Source organism: Lissotriton helveticus, chromosome 5_1 (genome assembly GCF_964261635.1).
Source record: "Lissotriton helveticus chromosome 5_1, aLisHel1.1, whole genome shotgun sequence".
NCBI lineage: Eukaryota > Metazoa > Chordata > Amphibia > Caudata > Salamandridae > Lissotriton > Lissotriton helveticus.
The window spans coordinates 1514716558-1514743972 of NC_136065.1; positions in this window are offsets into that span (position 1 = coordinate 1514716558).

Here is a 27415-nt window from a genome sequence, read left to right on the forward strand (position 1 = left end):
TCCCCTTGAATCCTGAGGGTCCCTGGGGTGCAACTAGCCCACCAGCTACCTCCACTAAGCGCCACAGAGCTTACAGAGGTGTAAAAAGGGGTGTGGCCTAATGGCCAGCTCCGATCCACTCCTATCCTGAAAGTCTCGGGATGATTCGTATAGTGGGGGCCGAGAAAAAAGGAGGTGGCCCAAAACGTGTTTTCCCCATGCAATTTCCCATATGGACCTTTAGCCGCAGCTACAGCCTGAACTGCTGAACGGAATTACACCAAATTTGGCAAAGAGGTAGAACTTGGTTCAGACTCGTGCCTTTTGCTTAAATGTTGTAAATCTGTTCAGTAGTTGTTTAGATATTAAAGGGAAAAAATACATACATATCTGGGCGGAGCCTAATGACACATCTCATCGTGAGATCTGATTGGCTATCTAGACCAATATACATGATAGCACCTCATTAAAAAGCATTGCAGTTAATAGAAGGTTTTAAGACATTAGTTACATTATAAATCATTTGTTGATGGTACCATACTCATTTTAGGAATTGTGGTGTGTTCTAAGGTGATTTTACCATGTGAAAAAGCCTTCTGCTGGGATATCATGAATCATGTTTGAGAGGACACTATTTTCTCATGCTTGTCCCATAGAGGTTTGGAAGGTGCTCCAGAAGCTAAAATGAGAATATATTTTCTGTAAATTCACAGTATCTTTCTCAGTCATGTGATAATGAAGTCTGACATTCTCAGTAAAACATGTACATCCAACAAGGGCAGAGACCCTAAACCCTAAAACACTTCCCTCTACAGTACACAAACACCACTGCGCTTCCCAAATCCTAAAACACTGTCCCCAGCACGACCCCCTACACTACCCAAACATCTCTGTACTACCCTAAGCCCCAAAACACTACCCCAGCATGACCCCCTACACTACCCAAACACCACAACACTACCCTAAACCCTAAAACACTACCCCCATCACGACCCCCTACACTACACAAACACCACTGCACTACCCTAAACCCTAAAACACTACCCCTACACTACACAAACACCACTGCACTACCCTAAACCCTAAAACACTACCCCCGCATGACCCCCTACACTACACAAACACCACTGTACTACCCGAAAACCCTAAAGCACTAACCCGCAAACACTACACAAGCACCACTGGACTACCCTACACCCTAAATCTACCCCCAGCATGACCCCCTACAGTGGTGGTTCTTCCACAGGGGCGTTTGAGCGCCGCCCCCCCTGCTTTCTCACCGTGCGAGAAGGCAGAACAATGGTAGTATTCATATTATATAACTACCATTGTTTCTGCCTTCTCGCACGGCGAGAAAGCAGAACTTCCTGGTTTAGAGTTACTCGAGGGCAGGGGGGAGTGGCTTGGGGGAGTGGCTTGCCCATTTTTGTTAATACTGACTGTTTGGGCAGCCTGAGGCCGCCCCAAACAGACAGTATTACCAACAGTGAGAAAAACACTCCCTCAAGCCACTCCCCCCTGCCCTTGAGTAACTCTCCCTGTTCTCTCTGTATGCTGCAGAAGCAGCATACAGAGAGAAAATGACGTAGCCTGGGGTAGCCGGCAGCACCAATGAAAAACGCGGCAGTGGAGAGGGAGGCTGCCTGCTGCGCCGCCTACCTGATGACGTGCTGGTGCTGCCTGCAGGACTTGAAAGCGAGGACAGCTGGAATCGGGACGAAGTCTCTGGAGTCTGCTGGACGGTAAGTTAAGTTTACTTGACTTATTTATATTTGTATTAATGTATTTGTGTTAATCAGTTTCCAAACCCCTCCCGCCTCCCCCCTCATCCCCTCAGGTCGTCGCGACCAAAGCTGGTGCCGCCATTGGTGGGAAATTTGCACCCTGGGCCCCCGCAGTGCTGCTGTCACTCCTTGCGGGATAGTAAGGCACCTCCAGGGCCGGTTGAATTAGGCTGGGCCGAGTCATTCCTGCTGGCTTTTGAAGGTGAGCAGAGGCTCATTGTAGCGGGAGCAATAGTCTCTCTCCCACCGCCATCACCCAAACTGGTGTCTTCTTTATGCTGTCACTACACGCAACACAGTGAGGCACCTCCACGGCCATTCGAGGTAGGCCAGGCCACGCTCGTCAGTGCCGACCAGACTCTATCACAATGCAGAACTCCCTCCCAGTGGTCTGAAATCATGAGTTATTATTTATTTTATTGTGCATTCTTAACTCAATATAAACCCACACTTTAAAAATATGTATTCACGTGAGTATCCTTGTGAATATTTATTCTTGTGAGCAGTGCCGCCGGTAGTAATGGGAATTTCGGTGAAGGTCAGTGTGAGGACAGCTCCATCTTAGTAAGTGCTGTGGCTGTGGGAACACAACTTTATGAACTTTTTGGGACGTTTTAAGCCAGAATGTTTGAAAGCATATATTTATTTCCTAAATATAGCCTTGATGGATTTTCTTTTCTATTGCGCAGTGAACCGCAGCTGTTCTTTTGAGAAGCCCAACTCATAATTTACAGTTCAGGTTGTTTCAAAGTAGGACGTTTTGAGAGACAATTGTAACGTAATATTGTATTGCACAATGTTTTATATGTGGTTGTCCAAAGGGCCATGTTGATTCTTTAGTGTTATTTCGAACTGTTTAGTGCTGGGATCATGCATTCCTGAAGGGGTGTCGTGTTTGACTTGTGTTTTTAACAGTGCTTGGCAGTTGGGTGGTCTGTATTGCACCAGTGTTTGTTAATTCTTAATTCTTATTCTCTTGTGTTCTTAGTTGTAAAGTGTTATTTCACTTTTATAAAAGTATAGTTTGTGGAAATGTAGAAGATAGCAGCAAACCTGCAGCCGTATTACAAATAGGGTGCGCTATCCATGTTTACAGTGAGGCATACCTTCAAATTTGTATGCTGGGTCCAAATGACAGGTGTACCTGATTTTTTACGCCCCGCCACTTTCAAATGTCACCAGCCGCCACTGACCCCCTACACTACCCAAACACCACTGCACCACCCTAAACCCTAAATCTACCCCCAGCACGAACCCCTACACTACCCAAACACCACTGCACTACCATAAACCCTAAAACACTACCCCATACACTACACAAACACCACTGCACTCCCTAAAGCCTAAAACACTACACCAGCACGACCCCCTACACTACAAAAACACACTGCACCACTTTAAACTCTAAATCAAACCCCAGCACGACCCCCTACACTACACAAACACTACTGCACTGCCCTAAATCTACCCCCAGCACGACCCCTTACACTACACAAAAACTGCTGCACTACCATAAACCCTAAAACACTACCCCAGCACGACCCCTACACTACACAAACACCACTGCATGACCCTAAAACACTACCACCAGCACGACCCCCCTACATTACCCAAACACCACTGCGCTACCCTAAACCCTAAAACACTATCCCCTACAGTACACAAACACCACTGCGCTTCCCAACCCCTAAAACACTACCCCCAGCACAATCCCCTACACTGCCCAAACACCACTGCACTACCCTAAACCCTAAATCTACCTCCAGCATGACCCCCACTCTACCCAAACACCACTGCACTACCCTAAAACCTAAAGCACTACCCCCTACACTACACAAACCCCACTGCACTACCCTAAACCCAAAAACACTACCCCTGCATGACCCCCTACACTACACAAACACCACTGTACTACCCAAAAACCCTAAAGCACTAAATCCAACCACGAACCCGCAAACACTACACAAACACCACTGGACTACCCTAAACCCTAAATCTACCCCCAGCACGACCCCCTACACTCCCAAACACCACTGCACAACCCTAAATATACCCACAGCACGAACCCCTACACTACCCAAACACCACTGCACTACCATAAACCCTACAACACTACCCCATACACTACATAAACACCACTGCACTACCCTAAACCCTAAAACACTAACCCCGCATGACCCCCTACACTACACAAACACCACCGGACTACCCTAAACCCTAAATCTACCCCCAGCATGACCCCCTACACTACCCAAACACCACTGCACAACCCTAAACCCTAAATCTACCCCCAGCACAACCCCCTACACTACACAAACACCACTGCACTACCCTAAACCCTAAAACACTACCCATACATTACACAAACACCACTGCACTACCCTAAACCCTAAAACACTAACCCCGCATGACCCCCTACACTACACAAACACCACTGTACTACCCGAAAACCCAAAAGCACTAACCCGCAAACACTACACAAACACTACTGGACTACCCTACACCCTAAATCTACCCCCAGCATGACCCCCTACACTACCCAAACACCACTGCACTACCCTAAACCCTAAATCTACCGCAGCATGAACCCCTACACTACCCAAACACCACTGCACTACCATAAACCCTAAAGCACTACCCCATACACTACACAAACACCACTGCACTCCCTAAAGCCTAAAACACTACCCCAGCACGACCCCCTACACTACACAAACACACTGCACCACTTTAAACTCTAAATCAAACCCCACCACGACCCCCACACTACACAAACACCACTGCACTACCCTAAATCTACCTCCAGCACGACCCCCTACACTACACAAACACCGCTGCACTACCCTAAACCCTAAAACACTATCCCCTACAGTACACAAACACCACTGCGCTTCCCAAACCCTAAAACACTACCCCCAGCATAACCCCCTACACTACCCAAACACCACTGTGCTACCCTAAACACTAAAACACTACCCCAGCACGACCCCCTACACTACGCAAACACCTCTGTACTACCCTAAGCCCTAAAACACTACCCAGCACAATCCCCTACACTATCCAAACACCACTGCACTACCCTAAACTCTAAATCTACCTCCAGCATGAGCCCCACACTACCCAAACACCACTGCGCTACCCTAAACCCTAAAACATTACCCTCTACTTTGGTTGCTGGTCAGCACAGCTGTCCAGAGTGGGAAAGGACCTGTCCTTGGTTGATCTGAGGGAGGCCTTGGAATCAGCAGGGTGTAGATAACTAGGTCTATAGTGGTGGGGGGCCCTGGGGTGACGGCGGCCACTCCCAGTGCTGTGGCGGAGTTACAGGGCCATCCAGAGGATGTAAGGTACAGTAAGGGTACCCTCTGCAGGAGCACAGTAAGGGTGCGAAAGCCAAAAATCCCAAGGGAGGTCCTCACTATGGACCCTGGAGGAGCGAAGGCGCCCCGTTAGTCCTTCGGGCGGTTGTGGACCTGAGCAACCGGGGGTTTCCTGAAACGCTCAGCCCGCCTGAGCTGGGAGGGGCGTGAGTAAGGGGTGGACTGGCGGTCCGCCGGTGGGAAGGGCTATACCCTGCCCCAAATCGACAAACACCGGTTGGCAAGGGCCACCTGGTAGGTTGGTTCACCAGGTGGGCAGGCGGCGAGGGGCTGCCTGCCCTGGGATCGCTCGTAAGATAACCCACCATGTTGGCATATTTGTTATGCAAATAAACCTGCAGCAATTTTCTCCACTAAAAATGTGTTGTTTCTGATTATTTCTCTGAAGTATTGCTGTGGGAGGGATGGGGGGTGTTGCCGATATCGGCACTATGGAGTGCTGCCCCGGGCCCACGAAGGGGGCCCTCCTAAGAGGGCGGCCCCACTTAGTGCCACAGGATGGCACACGACGAGTCAGCCTCCCAGTGTTTGGGACCCTCGAGGGTCCCCCAGGCCTACGTCACTTCCGGGCAGGAGAGGGTGGGGGGAGAGGTACTCATACCTCTCACGCCCACTGAGCCCCCTCCTTCTCTTGCTGCCCTGACGCTGTTTCCCTCCCCACCGCGTACCCGGCATACAGGCAGGGGGGGTGTGTTTCACTAACTTATTATTTTGGGTTGCAGGTGGAGTTACAGGGTGATCCAGAGGCTGTAAGGTACAGTAAGGCTACCCTCTGCCGGAGTACAGTAAAGGTGCGAAAGCCAAAAATCCCCAGGGAGGTCCTCACGTTGGACCCTGGATGAGCGACGGCGCCCCGTTAATCCTTCGGGCGGTTGTGGACCTGAGCAACCGGGGGTTGCCTGCAACGCACCGCCCCCCTGAGCTGGGAGGGGCGTGAGTAAGGGGTGGACTTGCGGTCTGTCAGTGGGAGGGGCTATACCCTCCCCCAAATCGAAAAACACCGGTTGGCGAAGGCCACCGGGTAGATTGGCTCATCAGGTGGGCTGGCGGCGAGGGGCTGCCTGCCCTGGGATCGTCTGTAAGATAACCTATCGTGTTGGCAGATTTGTTATGCAAATAAACCGGCAGCAATTTTGTCCACTAAAAATGTGTTGCGTCTGATTATTTCTCTAAAGTATGGCTGTGGATGGGATGGGGAGTGTTGTCGATATTGGCACTATGTCCAGTGCCTGTGGTGTCTTAGTACAAGGTTTTAGATGGTTGGAAATGTTTTTTCTCTGAAAATAAGAGTGTGAGTCTGAGAGGAGTGCGTGCAGGACAGAGAGCCTGGCGACTGACAGAACTTGCAGTCTTGTACGTTTTTTCTGAAGAGAGATTCAAGCAAAATCCAGGGAAATACCTGCCTTAAGGCGCTACCCATAACCCCTAACGGTTGCATAAGAGGCGAGGCATTCTCTGCTCCTGATTCAGGCCGGAACTGATTCACTCACTCCTACTGGTGAGTGGTAAAGCCTCGAAGGCCACTCCGGCTGGTTAGTAGTAAACCCTAAAAGGTTACTTCTACTGGTGAGTGGTAACCCCTAGAAGGTTAGGATTGAAGTGATTTAACAGGATTCAAATAAGTGCAGCAGTTTCAAGGAGTTAAAATTACCTGATTGGCAACAGGTGGCATATATGCCAACATTTTAGAACATGGACGAGGGAGAATTAAAGTAAAAAATCGGGAGAATGAAAATTCCCCATTGACTTCCATTGTAGAAAATGCAATTTCAGGAAGGAGACAACTGAAATAAAGCTCTTTCGCAGTTTAGTGAGTTGCAGTTTAGCTTAAGTAAAGAAACACGAGAGTAGAACACCATATAGTCTTGTCCTATAGATGACTGTTGTAAGAGGAAGCCTGAGACGTAAAGCTGGAGACTAGACAATGCTAATTAGTTTCAAGGAACTGTTGAGGGGATTTCGATCCCTACCAGTCACTAGAAAATATGAATCCAAAGCCATATTTGCTTGCATGGGCGGTGGGGTGGTGTGGGTGCGGGTTGGTGAAAGTTGACGGACAACCGGATAAGTAATATGAAATAAATAAAACCACTTACCTTGCCCACACCGCATCGCCGAGTCGGCGATGCAACCAGCTCAAGGTAAGTGGTTTTCTATATTTATTTCTTTCATATTACTGATCACGTTGTCTGTTGATTATTTCCGCCACTCCACACCCTGCCCCGCCTCACCGCTCTTACCTGTTCGATCGATATTGATAGGGACATGCACAGAGTTTACTGTATTCGCAAAATGTCCCCTTGTAGTTGTGGGTTTCTGCTTTATTTAAAGCAAAGGATGTGTTTATAGAAACCAGTTCAAGGAGTATTCTTTAAAGCAGGCGAGCCACCTTGTTGGCTCATCGTCATATATTAGTATGCAGCTCTGGTTACTACATCTAGATGGAACCGGAAAGACAGGTATGTACGGAAGTGGAAGTCATGAATTTTGAAGCATCCTGAAATAGACTCATTAGAAGTGGAAACCAAGAAGGTGAAAGAGATACGATGTCAGCCATCTCGGTTGGTAAAAATCTGAACGCTCATAGATGTGGCGCAGAGTGGGCACTTGTACAAGTCTCGGCAGTGGGACACTTGTCCCTTGCATAACACAGGCTTGATGAAGACACACTGACCCAGCAGGGTTAACTCACCAGTAAGATGGGAGCTTTCCTATACAGGGCAACGTGGCCAGTTCATGCGCTCGTGAGCATGACTGATGCTTGCAGCCTGCCAGAACCCTGTGCTGCACTGAAAGACGCGCTCAGCGCTTTTCAATACCGCTGAACCTTGCACAGATGACATATTAGTGTCTTACGAGTGACAGTACATCAACAGACACTCACACACCACAACGAGCCAACAACAGGGGGCATTTTGTGAACCATTCAGACTCAGTCCTCTCACGCAGGAAGCATGTAGGTGCTAGAACCGTTATCTTTTGAGAGGAGGTCCTGGTTATCATGCCAGACGTTATTACACGCACAGCCTGTCAAAGATTTCGGTCCTTATTGCAGGAGAACATCTGGTGCTTGAAACGTTTGGTTATCCCAGAATAAAACAAACACAAGGAGATGATGGAAGGAGCGCTGAAACGTTTCAGCCACTCACTCCAGTCACAGATCTGTTGAATCCATCGTCGTTCTTCAGCTCACTTTGCCACCACAGTTCAGACCAAGCAATATTCAAATCAGTCTTGACCCTGTTCGTCATGGGAATAGTCCAGCCGAACTGCCAAGCCAGGTCTTCCCTGGACCAGAAACAAGCTTCCTGGGACCTGTTTCGGGGTAACACCACTCATCAGCTATGCTAGCATGAATCCTGTGGCAAAATGAGCAAGGGACCCATGTCTTGGCATACCCTGCTACTTTTATTTATGTAACTATGGATACCTGTCAAAAGTGCAGGTGCTCTCCCTGACAAGGCACTCATAGACTACAGTGTCTGTTCTTTCAAAGCACTCAACACTTTCTGCGCCAAACTACGTAGTACAATATGCCATTCCACGCATAGGACTGGAGGCCAAGTAGTACAGTACCCTCTCCTTTTACCAAGAGAAGGGGAAAAAAACATTAGCAAATGGAACCTAAAAAACACAAGCCAGACAGCATTGAAAAAAGGCCGCCTACGATCAGGTCACGTTGTGGAAGCAGCTACTCACTGCTCCAGAACTAGCATCGCCAAAGCGCTTTCCGGTCAAAATAAATTGGCAAATTGAAGCATAATATATACAGAGAATGAGTGTGTTATTATTCACAGCTGTGTTACACCCTAACAGCCCAAACGATTCCATCATTGCAGACTTGTAATGGGAACATCTGTCTGGCCCAGTCTAACAGCAGTCATGGACATGGACATCAAACGAACACATTGTGTTTTTCGATTATTACCCTTCTCCTTTCGGGGTCAACCTTTGCACATCAGCTGCAGGAGAATCCACTGCAATTTGTAAACTATTTCGCCTCCCAGTGCACTGAGGGATTATTCGCAGGTCCTCGTATTTCCGTTCACTTGTGGAAGGGAAGTGCCAGATCCGCAGGGGTGGAGATTCGGTTTACAGCTGGGGGTTCCCTCCAACGCCCATCAATGCTGCAAATAGTCACAGAGGCCAACACCGGCTCTACCCTGCAGTGTGCGGCCTCCACCCTTCTATTTCCGGCTGCTGGAGGACCAGAAACCATGCCAAGAAAGACATCTTTGAAGCCCTGTAGTGAGCGGCCGGCAGTGATGCTGAGCAGTCTCTGCGCCCTCGGGCCGCTGCCGACTGAAGAGAGGCTGGAAGCGGAGGAGGATGCAAGTTGAGTGGGAAACACGTTAGCTATGATTCTTGCACATAAAGAAGTCTTTACACAATCGCACAAAATAGCTGGGTGAATTACAGGGCACAGATTTTAGGCCACTGATTAGATGGTGTAAGTAATGTTTTAAAGTTAGCCACGTACATCGGTCCTTGTTTCTAGTGCAACGTTGGATAACAATGCTCTCAGTTAAACACTGTTGGGGGGACTATTTATCAAAAAGTCATGTAGCGCAGCAAGTCACCTCGCTGCGAGACAGGGACAGGGCAAGAATACGCCATATTTAATAATATACAGCTCATTCCTGCCTTTTCCCAGCTCTATTAGGAATGGTGGGTGACCCAATATACCCTTGTGGGCTCGGGCAGGAAATGTAAACTAGAAAATACCAGCAAGGGAATTTGTTTTGGTCAAACAATTTACAGAGGTCAGATTGAAGAAATTTCAAATGTCAATTTATCTGACTTAACCACATTGGGATCTGTGAATCATTTATCTCAAACAGCCTTATTGTGAGTATTTAAATGAATAATCAAATGAGAAAGCAGCAACACAGGTAATCTTTATATCAAAAGATTATTTTATATATGTAAGAAAATCCATTCAAAGCGTACAAATCATTTCGAAGATTAAATCAAAAATTCAAATGTCAAAGGGAGAAATGAATTGTCCTAACAAACATCTGAATAAAAAGTCCAATCAAACTAGATCGATGACAAATGACTCCTATAGTTCTTATAGTGAAAGCCAAATGCGTCAATAATAACCAGCCAAGAGATGGACTTTACAGTCGACGTTTCGGTTTTATGTTGTTTACTCGCAAGACTTTCTTCAGAACAACATATGTTTGTAACAATGACCCCTTATAGAGACTGTCAATGGCAAGTATAGCAGGAATTGATGTAGTACAAGCCGTCATGGTTTTTTAACCGCTTCCGCGCTACCGCGTTTTCCCGCTGTGCGCTGGAATTTAAAAAATGGCTTGTTTATGACAAAGCCAGCTCGTCATCCGCGTAGCGCAGGTAACGCCCATGACGAGCTGGCTTTGTCATTAGCGCGGAAGGGGTTTTAAAGACAAAGAAATTTATCTCGATTGAAATCCCACAGGTCTAAGTTGAATGAGATTATTGCCGACTTGGTTTCCTGAGTCATCTGGTATCGCGTCTTCCAGATGGCTTCTTCAGGTTTTAGTAATTTTCCTTCTCTTATGTATTTAAATCTACAAAGAGTACTCAAGTCAACGTTGGAGTGTCAGTCAGGTTCTGGATACAGGTACGCCAAACCGGTAAAACTTTACCGGTTTACTAATTTTTGATTTAATCTTCGAAATGATTTGTACCCTTTGAATGAATTTTCTTACATATATAATAGAATCTTTTGATATAAAGATTACCCGTGTTGCTGCTTTCTCATTTGATTGTTCATTTAAAAACTCACAATAAGGTTGTTTGAGATAAATGATGCACAGATCCCAATGTGGTTAAGTCAGATAAATTGTCATTTGAAATTTCTTCAATCTGTCCTCTGTAAATTGTATGACCAAAACAAATTCCCTTGCTGGTATTTTCTAGTTTACTTTTCCAAGCTCTGGCACACAATGTGCTGCCTTGCGCCAACTCATGCACCCATGCACCATGGTGCGTTGTAAGCAGAATTGTTTTTTTGCAGGGAGAGACACCTGCCTGCACAAAAACAATGCCCTGAAACATTTTCCTCTTTCTATATGTGCGGCAAAATGCAGTGCACCTAGAGGAAAAAAAGAGGAGAAACAAACATATTTTTCCTCGTTATGCCAACCCTGGAGATGGGTAGTAGTTTTGATGCATTCCCAGATCTACCACTTGTGGTAAATCTGGGAATGCACCAAAATCCATGAGTTTTGCATGGGAACACACACGAAACACCCATGGAATGCCTCCCTGGGATTGAGTAACGCAATGCTGAAATTTGCACTGCCTTATGTTACTCCAGATTTAGGGCAGCACAAGGTTGCCATGCGTGGCTTTATAAATCACACTTAAGGGTTGTGCTGCTTTTGCACCACGTTGTGTGGTGCAAATTCGATGCAACCCTATGATAAATATGCCCCTTAGTATTATAAAAGGTTTTTGCATATCTCGTTGACTTGAAAATAGCCATTACCTACAGGTCATTTACTCTTCTCTTCTGGTAATTTAAGGGCAGTGAAGAGACTATTATTCACTGTTCACCTGATTCGTGGGAACAGACCAAAAAAGTTGGTTGACCACAACATTTCAAAGCAGGACTAATTTTCATAAGCCCAGTAGTAGAAGTGGGCGGGGACGGTAGGGCACGGCGTGCCCTTACTTTTAAAATTTAACATAGTCCGTTCCCCTACTTCTATATTTAAAAAATGCATCCCAGGATGACAGGAATGGTACGAATGTATAAAGTACGGCCTGATTGTCCAGCCCTGTGTGATTCAGATTGAGGAAAGCCTCTGAAGTCGCCACAACTTCCTCCCCCTTCCTGTCTGTATCTGGGCCCAGGAGCCTGCTCGACAATACTGTAGGAGAGGTGTTTCACTGTAAGAGCAATCAATCAGCAGTGAAACCGGCTTCCTTTATTGGCTCAGCTGCTGCAGTGATTTACACCTCATTTAGTGAGCCTTTCCCCCTGTCTGCCCCCACTGTGACTAATACAATGGTCACATCAGGATGTATTTACACACCACCCTTGATCTCATCTGCCCTTTGTTTTGGGATTCACTCAGACTGACGACACCACAAAAAATTCCTGGCAGACTGTGCCCAAACCATTGTGCTTTTAAAAATAAGTATTTACAATGCAATAGGTCTCGTAATTGCGACATTTTAAGGTAATGGTATTGTTAATGACAATGCTTTTTATTTATCTGTTTTCAAAACCAACACAGATAAAAGGTTTGTCATTTAGAATGCCAATAGCTCAAAGTCTCGCAAATGCGAGACATATTCCACTGTGAATGCTTGTCCATGTTTGTGAAAAGCAGTTTGACAATCTTGAATACTGAGCGCTGTATAGTAAATTCGCAGTTAAAAAAGCACATACAAAGAAAATCACAGTATACACGTAAAAACAGCAAACAAAGCAAGAACTTAGGGGCAGATTTGGGGATGCGCCAATTAATGTGTGTCATGCCGCCGCCACCATGGATGCGCCGCATTTACAATGCGGCGCACCATGGGTCAAAAAAGGGCACAGTTGCGTGATGCATCTGTGCCGTAAAGGCGGCGCATTGCTGGAGTTGCGTCGCAAGCGCGACGCAGCTCCAGCAATGCTCCGGGGGTCCTATTCTCACAATGCTGCGTTAATCCTTACGACTGCTTCAAGCAGGCGCAGGGTTTTGACGCAGCTTGGGCCCCAAAGAGACTGAGTGAAATCTTGTAGATTTCACTCAGCCACTTTTAGGAGGCATTCCTGCGCTGGAACGACCCCCTCCCCCCTCCCCCTGCGCAGGAACACCTCATTCTGGTGCAGGGCTTTACAACGTGATGCATCTGGGAGATGCGTCACATTGTAAATACCCCGCACCATGGCGCATCTTTTGCGCCACCGCTGCATCACAAAAGTGACGCAACGGCGGCGTAAAAGAGGCGCAAGGGGCTTGTAAATCTGCCCCTTACAATGTACATGAGGGGTTTCCATACAATTTATTATGATCTCTGTCCAACAGCACCAACCCTTATAAACACACTCATGAAGCAATATACAAAATCTGCCCATACACGTGATCAGCAGTTATTGAACTGAACTGCACTTCTATTAATTACACATAGATTCACTGGACCCGGTTAGAAGCATTAGCCAATGCAGTCATTAACAGCAAAGAAAAGGGTTTAAAAGGTGACATAAACAAAAACCCAAGAGTAATGAACGTTGTCCAGCTGGATTTTGGCATAGGCTGGAAAGGAAATAAAATGGAGAACATCTATGTTCACTGCAGCTACATCTTAGAATTGGCATCTATTAGTTTATATTGATTTAAACTAGTATTTAACCAGTTCAAATCCCCTTCTTAATTACATACATTCTTTATACATTTTGTATTTATCATCTGTACAATAATACACAATAAACAACTGATAGGATGCAAATGGATCCAGTTTCAACCACTTCATACCAGTTCAAGTATAGCCATTTATAATTGTTCAAGTAGAATTTTCACCACAGTCAGCCACCTGACCACAAACTAACAATTTAAAGCTTAACAAAGGTTGTTTTTAAACAAGTTCTGACGATTCACAAAACTACTGTATAAAATAATAATGTATTTGTTTACCGTGGTGAACACTCTGGCATTCCATACAGCACACAAGGTCTGACCCCTCCTGCCCCAGGAGACCCACACAATGTAGTGAGCCATCAGCCACACATAGGGTGAATAGAGTCTTTCAAGTCTAGCCTGCAAGGCCATTCAGAGTAATTCCCTTCTACCTCACCCAATGGGTAGTGGCTTTGAACACTCCCATTCGTTCCATGAGATCAGCTAACCATCATCCTCTCATCGCGAGAAGCCCTGTCTTGCCCTCCAATGTGCTCCCTCAAAGTTCTAACTCTTTCGACTACTCTGAACTCTTCCATGGAAATAAATGTCTTCCAGATCACATCAGGGGTACACTCTTCCTCACGTAATTCAAATAAATAAATAACTTGGAACAAGCTTCCCCTATATCTTAGAGGTATGTCGAGCCTTACGGCCTTTCGAAGAGCTTTAAAAACCTGGCTGTTTACTGATTAGCATGACACTGGTTTGATCCTCAGGCAAGATTTCACATAGCGCCAGGACACCTACGGGTAACAGTAGGGCTCAACAAATGTTATAATAATAATAATAATAACTCACCTCATTCAAGCGAGGTCTAGCTCGACCTTCAACCTCCCACCACTAGCCTAGTGCTTAAATGTAAGTATGTATATATAGTATATAACAGTAAGTGCATTATCATTATTTGTATGCATGGACGTGCATTGCTGCAACGCCTCAAAACATTTGTTTACTACTGGCAGCTATGCAAAAAACTATCCTAAGCTTTAAAACTAAATAAAGTGAAAGCGCAATACAAAAATAGACACGTGGCCGCCATTGCCAAAGCCGGCTGGGGGAGTGCAAAACAACGACTGGCTTCGAAGCTGGCATCTCACAAGTGTATTTAAAGTAAACAGCAGGCATTATTAAAGCGAAAGCGCACATGGCGCACTGCTGCAAATACAAACAGGAAGGGTGCAGTTTCTTTGCGCTCTGACGTGCCTCCTTCAGCAAGACTGGAATTAAGTAAATAGTGCATCCAACCTCTTAATGAAAGGTAGAGAGCAGGGACACATGTAAGAGGGGCTGTCCTGATGGGTGGTAACAACAGGAGACAGGGAGGTACTAAGGAGGGACTAATAAACCTATTAACAAACCAAAGTCCAACATTAACAAAGGACAGTCACAAAAGCCAATACAAAATTGGGGGTGAGAGTGGATGCAGCTTCAAATCTATACCTCAATACAGCATGTCTCGGAGAGACAGCGCAAGCGATGCCTAGGCAAAACGTAAAAATAACTGTAGAAAACATTTGATGTCTTATCAGCTGTTTTTCTTATTTTATTTCATGACCAGAACAGTCTCCTGAGGGAGCACATTCCCCTACTAGACCATACAGGGCCTGGTCTCTTAGCACTAGCAGGTGGACGCTACCGGTGGCCAGGGCGGGTTAACCTTGAAGGACTGTCCACCACAATTCATACTGAAGTTCACCTCCTGTTTTGCAGGCAGGCCTGCAAAGCAGCACACCCTAGATAAACAGAGGCTTTGTCACTGAGGTCACGGGACCCTTGAGGCCACTCTGCCTCACCCATTGGTACCTCCATTGGCTTTGTTCCAGCAGTAGTAGTGCAACTCACCAGGGATCGACAATGCAGGATTTGCACACACACCAAACTAAGGGACCTATTTACGAGGACCTTGCATCATGTTTGCAACACAGAACGTGATAAATGCACAATGCAAATCTCCAAGTCATATTTATGAAGCCACTCATAGCCACTTTGCATAGATTTGAATAGTGTCATAAATATGGAGTAATGCGACACAGCGCAAATCGCCGATTTGCCTTTCTCTGCACTAGGCACACTTTGTGGTGGGTGTTCCCATGCACCTCCCATGGTTTTTGATGCATTCCTAGATTTACAAGGACTTGTAAACCTGGGAATGTATGGAAATTTTACACCTCCCCAAGGGAGGCACAACAAGGAGAAATATCTTTATTTCTCCCTGTTTTTTTCTCTTTCTAGAGATAAATGGCGTCTGGCTCCACTTCTAAGCATATTTGGGACATTCTGTGATTGAAAACGTATCCCACATTGTAAATGAATTTTAATGTCATTAACTCATATATTAAACCTCAAATAAAAGTGTATCCATTGGTTGTATTAAATAATGTTATAAGCTGTAACTGGTCAGTGAAATGCCAAACATACTAAAAATTGGTATGTTTTGCTCTTTGTAGCCTCATCTCTTGACTCCGCCCACTAACCCAATCCTCTGTTATTCCTGCCTCCTGATACTCCGCCCACAGTTCCCCTACCTTTTTTCCCCTACTTCGACCACTGCATAAGCCTCAATAACGTGATAATTTGTACAGCCTGCTTAAGGTGGCAGTATGGGGAGACCTGGAGGTGCTCTGCCTGGAGCAAAGAATACACTGCTTAATAATTTATAGGACATCGCCACTATATTCCCACCAAGCATCGTGGTCTACAAAACTGTGTTAAACATCTTTTAATACCACTGTTGTGGAAAAACAACTGGATCAACAAAACTGTCTTAGTAATATATTTCATTAAGTGGCCTAGATGCAGGTAATTGTTTGAAAAAAAAATAGCAAACTTAAGTTAGATTACAAAAAATCTATAAGGGAGGTAAAGGGGGACTGACAAGAAGAGAAGTGGTCGAAATGCTTGGTATTTCAAAACCCAGCGACTCAAAATGCCTTTGGCACTTATTAAATGCTTTAAAAAGACCATTAATATATATCAAAAAGTTTCCAAATAGCTCTTTCAGAAAATCATATTCTTACACTTTATTTGTCACAGATGCCTTTACTGTATCTTCCACCTAGATTTGGTGTTTCATCTCTTGGCCGAGACATTAGTACTGGAGTCAGCCTTGCTAGGTAGTCTATGCAATGGTGCACAGACATAATATCGAGTTTTTTTCCCCGACCTATATAAATTTCAAGTTTTAAATATCGTAGGGACAGAATATCGACATCAAGAATATCGGTGACCAGAATATCGACCTGAAGGTAAAAAATATAGTTTTTGTTAATATCGAAGTTAGTAATATCGATAACAAAAATAGTGATGTTAATAATATCAATGTTTATGTTAGTGCTATGTATTTTAGTATGTGTTTTATATGTATGTGTTTCACATGTTTTGTTTTGTATTTTTTTAAATATATGTATTAAATGTTTAGAAGTCATTAATTCTTTTTAAAGTAAATTTTGAGTTTTAGTACCGTAGAGGGTTGTGGGTTTATAGGGGAATAGGTTAGGAAGTAATTTAATTATAGTAAATTAAATGATAATTTTTAGAAATTATTAATTATTTTTAATTACATTTTGCATTTTAGTTCCGTAGTGGGTTGTGGGTTTATAGGGGAATATGGTGGCAAGTAATTTAATTTGTAATCAAGTAATGATTACATTTTTTTTATTGGGATTGATAATTAATTTATTGTTAATAAATTGTTAGTTGGTAATTAATTTTTATTAATTGCTTAATTGATAATTATATAAATTGTGTTAATTTGTTATTGGAGTGCGTTGTAGGTTTATAGGGGAATAGGGTGGGAACTAAATTCATTATAATAAATTAATTCATACTTTTTATTTTTTGTATTGATAATTAATTTATCGTTTGGTAATTGATAATTAATTTTTTTAATCAATTAATTGATAATTATATTGTTGTAATTTAGTTTCGGAGCGTGTTGTGTTTTTATAGGGGATAGGGTGGGAAGTAATTTATAATTAAGTAATTATTAATTCATATTTATTGGTATTGATAATTAATTCATTGTTAAATCATTAATAATTGATAATTACATTGTTATTAATTATTATAAGTTGGTATTATTAAATAATCCATTGTTAATTAAATATTGAGTGGTAATTGGGGAACAGGGGGAACAGGGAGGAAGTAATTTAATGTTATTAAAGTAATTATTAATTGTATTTTATTGGTATTGATAAATGATTTATTGTTAATTTATTATTAATTCATTATTTAATTAACAAATAATAATTGATAAGTATGTTATTTTTAATCCCTATGCTATCCAACACTTTCCCTACTGTTGCACTCTCTGGAGTTGGAATAGTAATTATAACCCCTACGCTATCCAACACTTTCTCTACTGTTGTACTCACTGGAGTGGGTAAAGTCATTTTTACCCCTATGCTACCCAACACTTTCCCTACTGTTGCACTCTCTGGAGTTGGAATAGCAATTATATCCCCTACCCTATCCAACACTTTCCCTACTGTTGCACTCACTGGAGTGGGAATAGTAATTTTTACCCCTACACTATCCAACACTTTCCCTACTGTTGCACTCACTGGAGTGGGAATAGTAATTTTTACCCCTACACTATCCAACACTTTCCCTACTGTTGCACTCACTGGAGTGGGAATAGTAATTTTTACCCCTATGCTATCTAACACTTTCCCTACTGTTGAACTCACTGGAGTGGGAATAGTAATTTTTACCCCTACGCTATCCAACACTTTCCCTTCTGTTGCACTCACTGGAGTGGGTATAGTAATTTTTACCCCTACGCTATCCAACACTTTCCCTACTGTTGCACTCTTTGGAGTGGGAATAATAATTTTAACCCCTACGCTATGCAACACTTTCCCTACTGTTGCAATAATTGGAGTGTGAATAGTAATTTTAACCTCTTCCCTATCCAACACTTTCCCTACTGTTGCACTCATTGGAGTGGGAATAGTAATTTTAATCCCCCTATGCTATCCAACACTTTCCCTACTGTTGCACTCTCTGGACTGGGAATAGTAATTTTTACCCCTATGCTATCCAACACTTTCCTTACTGTTGCACTCACTGGAGTGGGAATAGTAATTTTAACCCTTTTGTTATCTAAAACTTTCCCTACTGTTGCATTCTCTGGAGTGGGAATCGTAATTTTTACCCCTACGCAATCAAACACTTTCCCTACTGTTGCACACTCTGGAGTTGGAATAGTAATTTTTACCCTTACACTATCCAACACTTTCCCTAGTGTTGCGCTCTCTTGCGTGGGAATAGTAATTTTTACCTCTACACTATCAAACACTTTCCCTACTGTTTCACTCACTGAAGCGGAAATAGTCATTTTTACCCCTACGCTATCCAACACTTTCCCTACTGTTGCACTTTCTGGGGTTGGAATAGTTATTTCTAAAGTTTTCAAAACTTTCCCTATTGTTGCACTCTCTGGAGTTGGAATAGTGATTTTATTCCCTCCGCGATCCAATATTTTTCTATATTCTTTTAGTTAATGTTGTGTATAATTTATTCTAAAAAGTTTAAAAATATTGTAATTTTTTTAATTTGTCATATCTTTTTTAAATATTTTTAATTACATTATTTTTGTACGTGTATATATGTATTTATAATTTATAAAATGTTTTTACCGATTTATAAGTTAATAAAATAATTATTTACAAATATTATTAAGTAAGTATATATTATATTGTATATGTTGAATTTATTTTAAGATTATATGTATTAGTTAAGATTTTTAAACATTTTAAAATATTTTTAACTATGTTTCTTTTAATTATATGTATTATTTACTTTATTTTACAATATTTTTTTAACAGTTAGAAAAACGATATTTTTAGCAACGATATTTTAGTCATCAATAATTTTTTTCTCGATATTTTTGTGCTTACTATGATAAAGATAGGATGTCGTTATTCTTGACTTCGATATTTTTGTCACAATATTTTTGTACCTCGATATTGTGGTACTCGATATTTTGTCAGTGATTCCTAGGCAATCACTGACGCCAGGCCCAACTGGGGTCCTGATATGCCTTTTCAAGAGTGAGCTGCTTTCTGGGCTCCTATACTTACTCCATTGGTTAAATCGATTGAACTTTATTGATAATTCCTGAGTCATGGCAGAACTTCCTCCTCCACCCAATTACTCAGAAAGGTTACTGCATCTTACCTCATAATTATCATATTGATGGCCTTGTTGACATCAAAACCAAGTTCTGTGCTAATATCCTTCAGTGTGACTTTCAGGATTCATGTTGACATTTTGTCTACAATACGCTCGGGGGACCAGGCAGCTTTCTGGCATGTCACAGCACTTTACGCCAAGACAGCTAGAATGAAGTCAGAATCACACATTCTTCCACAAAACTGGGTGAACCATTTTAAATCTCTATATAGTAGCTCCCCACTGACCCTTGCAACTCCTGATACCCCTGGTTTTATGCTGACTCCTATACCCTGCAAAACCTCTTTTAAACTAGATACTGTTAAAGGTGGATGGGCGTTCACAGTGGTTGAAGTGACCATGGTCATTAGATCAAAGTAGGCAGGAAATGTATCTGGGTTGGACCTCTTTAAGTGTGAACTGGTAATTTGGGCACCCTACCTTCCACCCATTTTCTTTGCCATTTTAGCAGGAGGCGAGATACCAACCTCATGGAAAATGAAGATCAAAATATCTTCGGTGTAAGCTGTGACTGTTTGTATGCCTGCGGAAGAGGTGATTCCTTTAATATAATTATTATTCTTTATCAATTCCAGAGGGGGCTCAATGGATAGAATGAAATGGAGTCATGAAAGAGGGCATGTACGTTGCTGTAAGAAATGTGTCTGAAGTGCCGCCGTTGACTCATACCACAGCTTTCGGATTGGAGTAATGGGCAAAGGATGTCTTGATAAAACTGTCCCCTAGACCAAATTTAAGTAAAATTCTTCTCAGGAAGGTCCGTGAGACCTTATCAAAGGCCTTCTCTGCATCTAAGACTACAGCAGCTTTGGGAGAGTTGAGAGATTTGGCCCTTTCCAAAACATGGCATAATATTCTTGTGCTATTACAAGCTGTTCGCCCCCTGGGGAAACCAAATTGTGTTGGATGTATCAGTAGTCTAAGCACTTTTTCCAGTCTTGTTGCCAGTGCTTTGGCATATATTTTGCAGTCTGTCTGTATGAGCGAGATAGCATGATAATTTTTTTTTATCCATTGGTTCCTTACCATCTTTTAATTGTTGCATTAGAGGCCAATCCTTGAATCTTGCCCACATCAGCAAAGTATAGGAATAACTTGCGTAGGGGTCTGAGCAGCGCTTAGGTATATGTTTTGTACATTGTGATATTAAACCCACCTGGGCCAGGAGTTTTTCCCAGCTTTAAACCAGAAATGTTGTTGAGTATTTCGTTTTTTGCTACGGTTCTATTAAGGGTATCCCTGAATTTGTTCTCTAAAACAGGCAGAGATTGCTTGGCTAGGAACTCCACACATCATTTTTTGCTGTCAATGATTTTATTAGGTTTCGAAACGTTCCCATAGAATTCTCAAAAAGAATGTCTGTAGCAGATGTAATGTTCAATCTGACTTTATTTCTTATAGAGGATATTGCGAGTTTATTCTTTTCAACTTGCAGGTAATCTGCAACATAGTGCTCTGCCTTATTCTTTTCAAACATTTTTTCTGCTATTTTCACAACAAACATTTGTGAGCATTAACACTTAACATTTTATTATATTCGCACTTGAGGATTTTCAAATCAGAAAGGGAAGAAGAGCATTTAGAGTGATTGAATTTGTATTCTAAATTTTTAATTCTACCTTCTCATTAATTTAAGCATTGGTGGTCCTTCTTATTTTTACTTGCCATTAAATTAAATATACAACCCCTAATAGTAGCTTTAAGGGCATCCCAAAAGAGTTCAGGAGGAGTCTCAAATGTGTTGTTTTCATTTAAATAGTGTATAAAGTCATTCTGAATTGATTGATTCATTTCTTCATTATCTATAACAATTTCATTTCTTCCCCATTTTATTGATTAGAGGTTAGACACACTTAGGTTCAATTCTAGTGAAACACATGCATGGTCTGAGAATACACTTGGCTCAATCTTTGGAGATGAGGATCGTTGAAGAAATTGGTCTGCTACTAAAAGGTAATCAGCCCTAGAGAAGGAATCATGAGGTTGTGATTAAAATATGTAGTCGCTACGGATGTATGACGTTACAACGCACACTTTTACAACGCATACCTTTACAACGCATTTTTTACACCGCAACATCCATTACAACGCACACCATTACAACGCATACCATTACAACGAATTCTTAAAAAATACCTTTACAACGCATTCCACTACAACGCATACTACATTTACAACGCATACCATTAAAACGCATTACATTACATTGCATATAAGGTAAGTGTTGGATAGTGTAGGGGTTAAAATTACTATTCTAACTACTGGGGGTGCAACAGTAGGGAAAGTTTTGGATAGTGTAGGGGTTAAAATTACTATTCTAACTCCAGGAGGTGCAACAGTAGGGTAAGTGTTGGATGGTAAGTTTTGCGTTGTAATGGTATGCGTTGTAATGACTGCGTTGTAATGGTATGCGTTGTAGTGGTGTGCGTTGTAGTGTCATGCGTTGTAATGACTGCGTTGTAAATGTATGCGTTGTAATGGATGTTGCGTTGTAAAAGTTTCGTTGTAATGGTGGTGCGTTGTAAAAGTTGCGTTGTAAACATTGTATACCAGTCGCTACCAGTGGGGTTGTTGACCCTCTAAAGATCTAATAGCTTATATGTTTTAGAAAGATTCTAAGTTGGGCATGATCTCTATTAGGCCTTAATTTCATCTGTGTTAGATGGTCAAGAGTTCCATCTAGGGGAGATTGAAATCTCCACCAATTATTACACCATAATGTTTGTAGGAGGTGTAAAATAGCTCTATTGAGTGAAGACCATAAGTCTGGATCACCCTTGTTTGGTGCATAGGCATTAATGATGTAGAACTCAGTCTCCTCTTTTTTTATCCAGGATGATTACCCATTTTTCTAACTTGCTGATGTACAGTAGCAGTGATATTGGATTTTTTATATATAAGTGTGACAACACCATTTTTGTTTTGTTGCACAGGAGAGCTAAAACAGTCACTGATTCAAGAGTATTTACATTTTGAGGATTCTATTGAACCAATTCTCGTCTCCTGTAGTAAGATAATATCTCCACTTAATCTGTGACAGTGATCTACTATCTGTTTTGCTTAGTCCCTATGTATTCATTGAGAGTACTTTTAGTGACTAAGTAATGTTAGCACACATACCTTAACTGTGAACAAGTTAGTAGGCAAAATCAAGTCTCCAACAAAGGACAAATAGGAAAAGATTCAATGGGATTATGATGTTCTAAATAGGTATGAACAAGAAGGAGTATAAAAATGCAGTAGCCTGTTGTGCCAGCAAAAGGTGTCTATAAAAGTAGTCATGGACCAGTTTAAGCCAGAGTGAGAAAGAGGAAAGGAGAGAAAAGGAGGAATCAAGAAAAGGGACTGATGAAAGAATAAATATAGTATACCAAAAACCCACCCAGCAGGAGCCCCACCCTGCATTAAGAACATCTGGAACAGGAACATCATGAGATGACCTCCAGAGACTATCTATCATAACTTGTTGGGAGCATATGGATTATGCAGTGAACTCAGACCTTCCAAATTATGTCTCAAATATAGCTTAACTCCCATCTTGTCAATGGAGCAATTTTCCTTTGCATGTGGGAGTAAGATCAAAATATGCCTTAATATGAGATGGTGATAGTAGCAGAGAAGAGTAACTAGCGAAAAGGAATCTATAATATACATATGAGATAGAGATAGAGATAGTAGCATAGAAGAGTAACTAACAAAAAGGAACATATAATATACCATAACTCATTAACCAAACAATACAAACTTTTGTGTTTTGAATACAAATAAGGACCAGGTCATCTGAGCATAACCATCAAATGACCATGGATAAATTGCAGCCTATTTGCCAAAAAGTGAGAAAATAAATAGACTCACAAACTGCTACCATTAATGTTCCCTGTCTGAATGCTTAATATTTAAAATACATTTCTGGCGATCAGCAGGATCCGAGAACGTTTTTATGTTTGGTATTGACCATGATTTTAAAGCGTGATGGGTCCACAAAAAAGTGTTGACTGTATAGAGACATGAGCTGTTGTCTGAGGGCTCCAGTAGAAATGTGTTTTCTAATGTCTTTTAGTTACGCCACATTTCTGTGTAAAACATAATTTTGACCAAGATGGAAGTCATCTCTGTCACTCACTATGTGCTTCCCACCCACACCCATGCTCTCTCCAACAAGCTTTGCAGTACACAGCCAAGCTGAAGTGTATTTGTATATTTCCACTGTTGCTCTTGCCCTGTTTGTGGTGAACTTTTTCTAGTTCAGATGTAACTGGTAACATGTTGTCATATCTTCAGTTTCTTCACTAAGGTCTATTCTTTCACAGAGGGTTATACTGTAAAGGTATCTTATTTTGGTTGACCATCACAGGATAACATTAAGCATGGAAGGTGCTGAATAGTTAGCCACATTAAGGTAATATAACATTTATTTTTTCTTGTGCTCTGAATTGCTGAAGAAATATACATTTACACCTTGATGATTTTACAGAAATTCTTATTTCTAGCAAGAATTGTGTCTAAAATCTTTTGATTTTAGGAGTGAGCCAAAAGATTTTCCTGCTGTCCGATTCTTTTCTGATTTTGCTGCCTATTAAGACTTAGAATATTTTCATATTTTAACATACTCTTGAAGGAAGTGGCCCGTTTAGGGTCAGCCGGGTCACTCATGGCCACCTCTCAGCCTTCCATACCAAATGAAGTCAGTCATACAGTAGAGAATACAAACCAATGTATGTTTTAGCGCCAAGAAACTAATCAGTGTTAGTGCGCTCAATAAATGATTTAATAACATAACATAACATATTCAGATACACTTGAGTGGAGCCCGATCTGCCCAGTCTCTTAGGGGTGCTGCAGTGGGACTGACATCAGCAAGCATAGAGATACAATATGTACTTTTCAGAACCAAAGAAGGCATACCCATAATGGAATTTTCTAGACAGATGCAGCTAAACAAAGAAGTATAGTAGGATAGGTTGCAACTCAGAGGCCAGGAACCACTGAAGGAGCCCCTGAAGGATGTTGCTGCTGTGGGAACAAGTCTGGGCTTTCTCGATGGCGTCTGCTTGTGGCTTGGTGAATGTCCCGAACACGGCTGAGACCATGACTAAGGGAGCAGTTGAGACAGGCTTGGCTCCACCTCCCATAGTTACAATGTTGCTGCAGCAGCCTGGACTGGAGCTGGGGCTGCAGGGAGTGGATTCTGTCACTCGATCTGTACAACAGGAATCGCTATTGAATACAGTTGTCAATAGGAGAAGTGCACCAGAACACACTAGACCCCTCTTAGGGATGGAGCTTGCTGAGAAAGATATAGGCAAGTTACCTATATCCACGCCAAATATAACAGTGCATCAGGGGGGTTATGGGCCAAAATGTTATTCCACGGTGATCTAAGTCAGCTCTGGGATCCCCAGAGAGAGATACGCTTTTCTCCCTTACTGATGAATCAGACATTTCGCTTTCAAGCGAGGGTAACACAGCGGAACAAACTGAGCCAGGGGACTCATCCACTACTCACAGTGGGCAACGCAGTAAGACCTCCACTCAGAAACGTAGGACCAAATCTAGAACAAGTCCTCCTAAGCCAGATATAGTTACAGCCCGCAAACTTAAGTGGGATTACTCTGCCACCAGCCAGGTCTACGATGATGATGAGGTAGAAGCCATAGCTCAGGGGGCCCTGCTAACCCCAAAAACTCTATAACTGCCCCTACCACCCCTCCATCATTAGACCTTGTCTATTCCACCTTGAAACAGATGCAGGGTGAAGCCAGACAGGAGAGTCGCAGGGCACACCAAGCTACTAAAAAGCTCCAGGGGTCACACCAAAAGGTGAATAAACTATGCACTGATATTGCAGAAAGGGTAACCCACGTGGAGGAGAGAACAGCAACTTTGGAAGAGGAAGTGAGGAAGCTGCAGACATACGAGAAGTCGCATGACAAGCAAGCAGTGGATGTACTTTGGAAACTTGAAGACTTCGGGAATCAGCAGCGGAGAAATAACGTGAGACTGTTGGGCCTTGCAGAAAACATCGAAGGGGAAAATGTTAGATCATTTGTAGTAAATATCCTAAAAGGAGCATTTCCCGACCTTTTCCATTGGCACTGGGATATGGAGGTCCAGCGGGCACATCGTTTCCCGCTGACACAAAGAAAAGGCAATGTAACAGCGCAATTTGAGCGGCCCAGGGCAGTCCTAATCTTTATCGGTAACTTTCTCCTTCGACAGGCCATTTTAGACAGAGCAAGGCCAGATGCTAATCGCACAATTGAGGGGCACACATTCTTTGCTCGGCCGGACTTTTGCCACATCACGGTCGAAAGGAGATGGAGACTCCAACAAATGATACCTCCCTTCCAGGGGATCGACTGTGAAGCATATTTGTTGTACCCTGGATGACTTTAGGTAATTTCGAATGGGAGAGTGCGATTGTTTACTTCTGAAATTAAGGCACAGGAGTTCCTGAACGAGATGAAAGAAAGAAAAGGAAGGAATGGATGTGCATGGCTGTCTCAAGGAGGCCCCACAGTAGGCTGAGATTCTCTCTTCCAGGGGGTGGTGTGACTCCTTAGAAATGTCTCTAGTCTCTAGTCCAATGTGTATCCCTGCTCTAAAAGACTTGATTTTTTTGGGAAAAAGATGTAATTGGGTGTGTAACACAATGGGTGTATTTAGGGGATCGGGCAACAACTCTGCGGCAACTTGACCTGTGAGATTAGGCCGCCACACATAGGTCATAGCTGACCTATTCGCTCGCGAATGGTATTGGGAGGAGAGGGGCGAAGGGCCAGAGGGGCAGGGAGGGTGGGACAGCTGGAGGAGGAAGGGAGGAGGGGGCGGCACAGCTTTTGAGGAATAAATGAAATCAGGTTGATGTACGAAACAATTGGTGCAGTACCGCAAAAGCACATTAAAAGTTATTATCATGATAGGTAATCTGTTTAACTGTATCTAATGAGTATCCAAATTGTCTCAATGAATATATGCGGATTAAATGACCAGGGCAAGAGACAAAGTGCAGCAAGAGTCTTGAAAACACTCCGGGTTGATAATTTATGTCCCACATAGAAGGCACTAGAGGGGATATAATGGAACAGTTAGGGTTTAAACTTATTATCAATAGTAAGTAAGGGACTAAAACAAGAGGGGTTGTCATTCATTCCCAGAGGGGAGACATATTCTTGAAAAGAAGCCAACCAGATAGGTGGGGCAGTTGGGTGTTGGCAGAATGCATGCTTCACGATGTCACTTTCACTATATGTTCAGTCTATGGCTCTACTGGAGATGACCCAGAGCTCTTAGAATTTCTAGATACAGAGCTAGCATTGTGGCCAACCCCTGTAATACTGTGTGGTGATTTCAACATTAATGGCTTGGGAGGACTTTGGGGGGAAATGGGTGATAAATACATGGGACAAAAGAGAAAGGTTTTTAGGGCTCCTAATAATCTAGTACAAAACAACGGACTTAAGGATGTTTGGTCGCACTTAAAGCCTGTCACCCTGGCAGCAAGTTTTTTTGCCCCCCACAAGTCTGTTGTTCAACTAGATTATTTTTTTGTTTGACACCAATTAATACCTAGGTGTAGAACAGAGAAGTACCCCCGGATCATAGTGGAACATAATCCTTTGACCCTAATAGTTACTTTTGCAGGGGTTGGAAGACCAGAGCGGGTTTGGACCTTTAAAAGAGGGCTTCTAAA